The sequence below is a fragment of the Bombus affinis genome, unplaced genomic scaffold, assembly GCF_024516045.1.
Source record: "Bombus affinis isolate iyBomAffi1 unplaced genomic scaffold, iyBomAffi1.2 ctg00000059.1, whole genome shotgun sequence".
NCBI classification, from domain to species: domain Eukaryota; kingdom Metazoa; phylum Arthropoda; class Insecta; order Hymenoptera; family Apidae; genus Bombus; species Bombus affinis.
In genome coordinates, this window is record NW_026108820.1 from 2,655,137 (window position 1) to 2,663,074 (window position 7,938).

At 32.1% G+C, this 7,938-nt stretch overlaps 3 long non-coding RNA genes across 5 annotated transcripts; all 3 read left to right on the top strand.

Moving 5' to 3' along the window:
• Positions 1-485: 485 nt before the first annotated feature.
• LOC126926868 (uncharacterized) lies at positions 486-2,011 on the top strand. Its single transcript, XR_007714969.1, has 3 exons — positions 486-963; positions 1,095-1,817; positions 1,894-2,011. It is a non-coding gene; the product is annotated as an uncharacterized LOC126926868 (long non-coding RNA).
• A 983-nt stretch (positions 2,012-2,994) lies between these two features.
• LOC126926863 (uncharacterized) lies at positions 2,995-3,979 on the top strand. Of its 3 annotated transcripts, none has more exons than XR_007714958.1 (3): positions 2,995-3,181; positions 3,310-3,790; positions 3,873-3,979. It is a non-coding gene; the product is annotated as an uncharacterized LOC126926863 (long non-coding RNA). The 3 variants fall into 3 exon arrangements; XR_007714959.1 differs by having other exon boundaries at positions 3,017-3,181; positions 3,659-3,790; XR_007714960.1 differs by lacking the exon at positions 2,995-3,181 and having other exon boundaries at positions 3,253-3,359; positions 3,659-3,790.
• Positions 3,980-4,389: 410 nt separating this feature from the next.
• Positions 4,390-7,003, top strand: LOC126926887 (uncharacterized). Its single transcript, XR_007714991.1, has 2 exons — positions 4,390-4,470; positions 6,583-7,003. It is a non-coding gene; the product is annotated as an uncharacterized LOC126926887 (long non-coding RNA).
• The last annotated feature ends 935 nt before the right edge of the window (positions 7,004-7,938 follow it).

The following is a 7,938-nucleotide window of genomic DNA, read 5'->3' on the forward strand; positions in this document are numbered from 1 at the left end:
TTATCCGATTACTTGAAAGCTGTTTGTATTCCGAGTTATTAAGCATCGTTATAACAACGAATGGTGTTGATAATTCTCTAATTTATTTAAATTTCCAAATTAACATAAAGTGTTACGTAATCATTTTATAAATGTCTTAAAACGTTATGAAAATTATTTTATATCAAATCTTCCCTTAGAGAACGTGGGCAGATGAATATTAAACTTTGATGGAACGCATCTAACGATTAAATATTACATATCTATGAAATTCATCTAAATGATTAAATATCAGATATCTATGGTATTCATCAAACGATTGAATATCAAATAATATAAAATAAATATAAAATAACAGTTAGCAACATTTCGATATTATGGATTAATTGAATTAACTTTTAAATCGAAACACAAACGTGTTAACTACAACCTGCGGATTAAAGCGATTACAACTTTTTCCTTTTTTTTACTTTTTTTTTTTTGATAGGAAAACTTCAACCAATACTTTTGTGTAAGCCTGTGAGGTAAGCCTCGACTTCTAAACTAACTTCGTAAGCTATAGAACTAAAAGAGCATAATCGTAATGTGATACGAATAGTCGGAAGAAATTTAACATTTATTTAAAAATTATATATGTGTATTTAAAAACCACTATATTACAAAGTCTTTAACTATATTTTTATGAATCTGTATAATTTGTTAGAATTTTAAAAGGATACATATATATATGCAAGCTCCCTAGATTTCATGTAGGATAGGGATTCTTTTTGTTTCGCGGGTAGCACGACAGGCTGTGTTTCACGGACAGACCGATCTTCCCTTGTTTTACGGACGACCATTTTAAGAAGCACGTTTTTCCCGAACGGACGGACAGAGAGTTACATCAGAGACAAACAAGGTTACGGAATAGTTATTTAAGATTTTAAAGACTGAAGAAGAAAGATCGGTAGCTCAGGACGTTGAAAATCGATTCTCAATTTTCAGGTAAACATTGTACTAAAGACTTGTTATTTCCCGTTTATATAATTATTGTTATTTATTGTTATAAACGCATATTAATTGTCGTTTATTTTTGTATTTTATTATTTACTTTATAATAAAAACTCGATTTTCAGACTACAGAATCGATCCCTGAATTATCACCAAATTACGATCTTACAAATCGATTTTCACTACGCCATGCCGTTAGAAGTGAAGCTACGTATCGCCATGAACGAGAACGCAAGGGGGAGAAAATAGAATGCATAAGAATCCATAAGAAAACCAGAAGATGAAGTATGTGATGTCTTTCCTCCAGAATATCAAGCAAGAGATCATCGTCCGCGATTATTCAGTTTATCGATAGTGAAGAAAGCCGCAAACAGCTTAACCAAGGTAAGCCATTACAGAAACATTGCACTCACGATGGATGACGCAACGGCAGCGTCATACATCGGTACAAGTTTAAACTTCGTGTTTCGAGATATTTACTTAGAAGAATCGGAGATCATCCCCACAAGGAAGATAAAGACCGAAATCGAAAAGCCCAATCTTCAAACAGAAACATTATTAGAGATCTTCCAGAAACAAAACATGCATGAGAGAGAAGGCACAGACTTTGTCATAAAACAATTTGATGGAACGCAAAAAGCCACAGATTGGAGTATGAAATATTCATATTTCACATACGCATCCCTTCCATACTCTAATATGAGTATGAAACCGAATACGAAAAATACGAAATCCAAACTGATGAAAAAAGGATCAAGAATTTGAAGAAATATTTGGGAAAAACAGCATCAGAATGGTACCAAGCAAATCTGCTGAAGGATGAAGAATACAACTGGGAAAATTGGAAGGTGGCAGTTCAAAAAGCTTCTGGCAATAAAGGTTGGTCTGCAGTACGATACACTTATAACTTTAAATACATTTCAGGTTCATTCACTGAATATGCCATAAAAAAGGAATGATTAATATTGGAAGTAAGGAGGAAGACTTCTGAAGAGACAGGGATAAATCTAATTGTTATTGGATTACCCATACACATTCAAGATAAAATGGATAAAGAAATAGTACAATCAACAAATGAGTTAATCGGATTCTTGGGGCAATATCAGACGAAGGGAAAAAAAACACAAGGGAGTAACGCAAGATTGGACAGAAAGCCAGAGCCACTGTCCAAGAAACAACCTTGTGTGATTTATGAAGCACTGAATTTCCCAGGTCGATTTCACCCAATAACAACTCACCAAAGAAATACATGCACATACTCATCGATCATTTTTCAAGGGCTGTTTTTATGTCCACATCGAAAACACAACACACAGAAGATATCATAAAACTTATAGACTCGACAGGAGAAACTGATTCCATAAAAATTATCCTTGCAGACCAATACCCAGTAATGACATCCAAAGAAATTCAAGAGTATAGGAGGAAAAGGAACATTAAATTAATTTTCACCTCGACAGACTGCCCATCCTCCAATGGACTGAACAAAAGGGTAAATCAAACATTAGTAAACAGGATCAGATGTAATTCAGACAAAAATAAGAGAAACTGGACAAAAATCACAGAAGAAAGCGTAGAAGAAAACAATAACACCAGACACAGTGTAACGGGGTTTGCCCCAAATCATTTACTGAATGGAAAAATGATTGAAATCATCCCTAAGGAAATAATGGAGAATAAGATAAACCTAAAAAGAGACAGAGAAGAAGCATTCAAAAACTCAACAAGAAATTTCGAAATCAACAAACAAAAATACGATAAAAAAAGAAGAGAACACGAATTTAAAATCGGTGATATGGTCTTCACCCATAACGGAAAAAAAATGAATAGAAATAAGCTGGAAGAAATTAGGAAAGGACCTTTCATAATTCTAAGAAGGATTTCAAACTCCATATATGAAGTGGATAACGGTAATCGGGGATCTGAAGGGAATCTGTTTCACTCCCCATTCGAGGGGCGGTGTAAACTCCCTAGAGTTCCTGTAGGATAGGGATTCTTTTTGTTTTACGGGTTGCACGACAGGCTGTGTTTCACGGACAGACCTTCTTTTATTTTATGGACGACCATTTTAAGAAGCAAATTTTTCGCGAACGGACGGACAGAGAGTTACATTAGAGACAGACAAGGTTACAGAATAGTTATTTAAAATTTTAAAGACTGAAGAAGGAAGATCGGTAGCTCAGGACGTTGAAAATCGATTCTCGATTTTCAGGTAAACATTGTACTAAAGACTTTTTATTTCCCGTTTATATAATTATTATTTATTGTTATAGACGCATATTAATTGTTGTTTATTTTTGTATTTTATTATTTACTCCATAATAAAAACTCGATTTTCAGACTACAGAATAGATCCCTGAATTATCCCCGGATTACTATCTTACATATATGTACATATTTGTATATATATATATATATAGAGAGAGAGAGAGAGAATGTTACAAGGAAGTAATCTAAAACTCCGTAAATTTGTAGTACATGTTTAATGAGAGAAGTATAAAATATCTGATAAGCGTAGATCCAATAATTAATCCTATTTATTTGATATACCGTACTTTTTATTTAACATTTAAATCGAACGTTTAAATCGAACCCTCGATAGAATAGATAGAATAAACGTGTCCAATAAAATAATCTCGTCCATCATCTGATTTGAATCCAACGAATTTTTTTTTATGAATACACATAGAGAGAAATCTACCTATTGTGGACACACGTACAAATCAATAAATAATGCATGTCGTGGAATATCGGCTACAGAAGGAATAAATAGAGAATTATGTATTATCCACAGATGGCAGTTATACAGTGACTACGAAAGGTATTTAAATAATATGAATATAAATACATGATACACGTATTAAACTTGGTATTATTTAATGGTACTTTCATACGATTATAAGGATTTGATTTGAAATATAAAAGCTGATAGGAAAACGGTTCATTGGAAAATATGGACACGCGCAAATATTTTCTCGTGCCCGCAGTATATTAAAACAGAAAGTCAAATATTTGTTATGAATGGCGAAGGATATTTTTCTCTTCTTCTTGACCCAGCAATTGGATTTCATCAATATTATATAACGTTGATTAAAATTTACTTTTCTCTCGAGTGAGTACTATAAGATCACAAAATGACATAGATCTTTTCTTTGCAACTTGCTGAATATAAAACTGCGTCCTTTTACAGGCAACCATGTATATTCCAAGCGTGATGAAGGGATTAGATCATCGTATCGTAAATTATGCTTACTTCCAACCCCAAAGGCAGACTTTCTATGTGCTTGTCTCTTTGCTTCGAGGGCCAGCGAACTCTTCACTCTATATGACAGAAACAGCCTAGAATCCAGGGGGAAATTTGAAAGTCAATCAAGGAAGGAACTGCAAGATGGACAGAGCAAGGTCTCGTAGAAATGTATGTGAGATTCGTTTCTCGCAAATTACGAGATACGGAAACGTTTAAAGTCATCTACAGGCGGAAATCTGTTCAAGACAGTCGCGGTAATATTTCGACGTTATATTTCATACGTTAAGCCAGCTATTATTTAAATATGTTCTTTGAAATTAAGTAAAATCAAAGTAGCTGAAAAAGTACAGCTGATAAAATTACGTTCAAAACGTGAATGAACAATAATTTTTACTTTCGTTACGCTGTTGTTATCTATTATCCATTATTTCTTATGGCAAGAAATGGGAACGTGCTTAATTTACGATAAAAACGAGAAACAATACGTAAAATATTTTTCACGATAAATTATTTTCATATTGTTTGAAAGAATTGTACGCTTCCGCGATATAAGTGGCGAATGTAATTGAACAAGAATCATTTTTGATAAATGTAACAGATATATACCGTATATATATGCAAAATATATTGTAACGTGTTAATTCATAAAGTTACGTAAAATTATTGGAAATCTATGTACGTAGGTATGTTTAAATATTTCATTCATGTTTTTATTCCATTGAATTGCAAGTTATATAAAATCATTTCATTAATAGTATAGTTCAATGATATAAGAATTGCGAATTAAGAATATTGTTTATTAGTGATATAAATAATTAAATTAGTAATAATGTATACTTAACACGTTCTTGTATTTTGTTATTAAGGTAGAGTTAAATGGTTAAAGAATTAAAATTATTTTGTTCTTCTTTCAAAATTATTTCAATCTCAATCTCATGTTTTAGAAGGGAAAACTATAATTTTTGTTCTTAAAACATATCATCCCCTAATAGTCTGCGTTCGAATCATGATTATTCTAAAAACCACTATGATTGTGTTATTGAAACAACGTCATCAACTAGTTTCTTAAACTATGTAGATGCTATTGAAACAAACTACGTACATGCATAGTAAGTTTATATGAATATTAAACATAAGAAACTTCGTTTGACTTGATTTGGCTGAAATCAGCTTGTCGAAGTGCATCATAGAAATAAGTCACGTCGATCAAAGTTGTAGCGCAATATCTATTAGACTGTCATTAAAGTCATCGTTGATACATTAATAGATGGTATCATACAGTTAAACGACATGTCATAATATTCTTTCATCTAAACCATAGTAGCAACAGACTGTTTCCTACAGACTAGAGGTATTTCAGGGGACGATCATATAAATTCTTAAATACAATAATGTATAATACACATACGTACATACATGAACCAAGTCTGTAAGCATAATCTATAGACTATAATAAATACGTGAAACATTTTGAATTCTGTATTAGATTTGAAGAAATCTCGAATAAATCAAAAGATATTAAATACTACAAAACTGTGAGCATTATTAAGGATTAGGATGTGATATATTGAAAGATATAAATATAATTTATGAATAGTTTCAAAGATGAAGGTGAAAGAAATCTGTAACAAGAATTAGTCCCTTAAGGAAACGTTAATTACTTTGTTACTGTAGAAACACTTGTGGATTCTTCGTTATAAAACTAACAATTATCTTTCATCTAAAGGATATGTTATAATACAAAGATCCTTAAAATTATTCGATGGAATATCCTATTGATATTAATGCTGATTACCTACTTTTTAACCTATCATTTACAAAGAACAGTTTATTTATCGAAGCTATAAACTTTTTTGCCCGCTTCAGAGCTTTCATCGACGATTTATGACGTACATGGTGCAATAATGCCTAATGCGATTCTCTTTAATATCCCATATTGCATACATTCTCGTACCGATTACACAAATTGTTTGAATTCAAGAAACATGAGATCACTATACCGGTATAAATTTGTTATTTACTTGATCTGAAATATCCTTTCAAGTTTGAAGTGAAATTGAAATTCTTTCAAATAATCTTTGACTTAATATATTCCCTATTGATATTGATTCGATATTGATTCCCTAAATTTAACTGATTTTACATGTATATCTATTTTACGATTTAAGCATTACATGTTAGTTTAAGTATCATTTACATACCAGCTACTTGAAATCCATTTAATTTCATGTAACAACTAATTACAGAACAAGGTTTAACTTTTACGCTAACTAAGCTCAAAATGTCCATGAAGCATGATTTGTTTCTGGAAAGTCATTTAACTATTTTAACTAACGAAATGTATAACGAAAACTATCGATTTTCAGAACTTTATAATATAATGGAATCGTTTTACATATTTGCGGACAAACAACACAACACAGTTTTCGTCTATGAATACGAAATAAAAAATTTAAATAAAAATTATATTAATCCTTTCGGTACGAGTTGTTTTTTAACATCGATAGTACGTATAAAGCAGTAAAGCATGTGCGTGACCTGAATACATTTCCGGTCTTTTTATAACGATTGTGAACAAATAATGTAAAACTATAACTTCAAAACTGTAACGTATGTTTCCAGATAAAGAAAATAATCACAGACTTCGCTGGATGCATAAGCATTCATAGACAACATCAATGGAATTTTTTCTGATGAATATGTACTTCTCCTGTAGGAAAGTATGAGATGACTCGTTTGTTTGTAAGAAATGTTCAAGAGCAGTTATGAAATCATTTACGGATTTCACTACGTTTTACATATTCGAAACTTTCCATCTTTGCATTTCTTTTCTGTCTCCCCTTTCTCGTGAATACTTAAATACATGATTTTTTCAAATGCAATAAAAAAAAAAAAAAATAAAAAAAAATGCTAATTCGTATATTACAAAACTTCACAAAAATAATCGTAAGAATCTGTTCTATTTTTTCTCGTATATTTCCTTGTTTGGAAAAAGGAATAATTTATGACTTGTAATTTGTAAAATTACGCTAAAAATATCAGTTTACTTGTACAAGATGGCCACCATACACATATTTGTCACGTTAGAAAATATAGACCTAACCAAAGAGGAATATTACACATTACAAGTTAACGTACATATATATGTAGTATCTATTTACAAGTATCGCAGATTACCTCTTGAAAAGTAAGAAAACATAAAGACTAAAGTAAAGTTGTAAATCTAAACTACAGTTCAAGTTATACAAGGCATGCAAAGCTTCTCTTGAAACGTTAGGTGCGTACTTCGATATACAATATAAAGAAACATAGCCCGCGAGAAAAGCTATATAGTACATACCATACAGATCCCTCGCCATAACTTTGTCAATATGCGCAACGAAATCGGTAATTTTCGCGCCACCACTCAAACACCGTTTCTCTCGCTTTGGATAATTGAATCAAATTCAGATCGTCCATGTTTACCCCCTCACATAACTGACATCGGCCGTCCGTGGATCCAACGGAAGGATTTTGAACGTTGGAGAATGCGTAACGGTGATTGGCTATTGAGCTCGGGGGTCGATCGTATAAAGGGACGCCGGGTCGCAACGAGCCTCACAGTACCGCTTCGACTGTGAACGCGATAGGAATTGGATCGTCTATTTTACAAAGGTCCTTTATCTTTTGCAACAATTACATTCGAATGTCTTTTCAAGCGCTAACGACATAATCGACGTTTG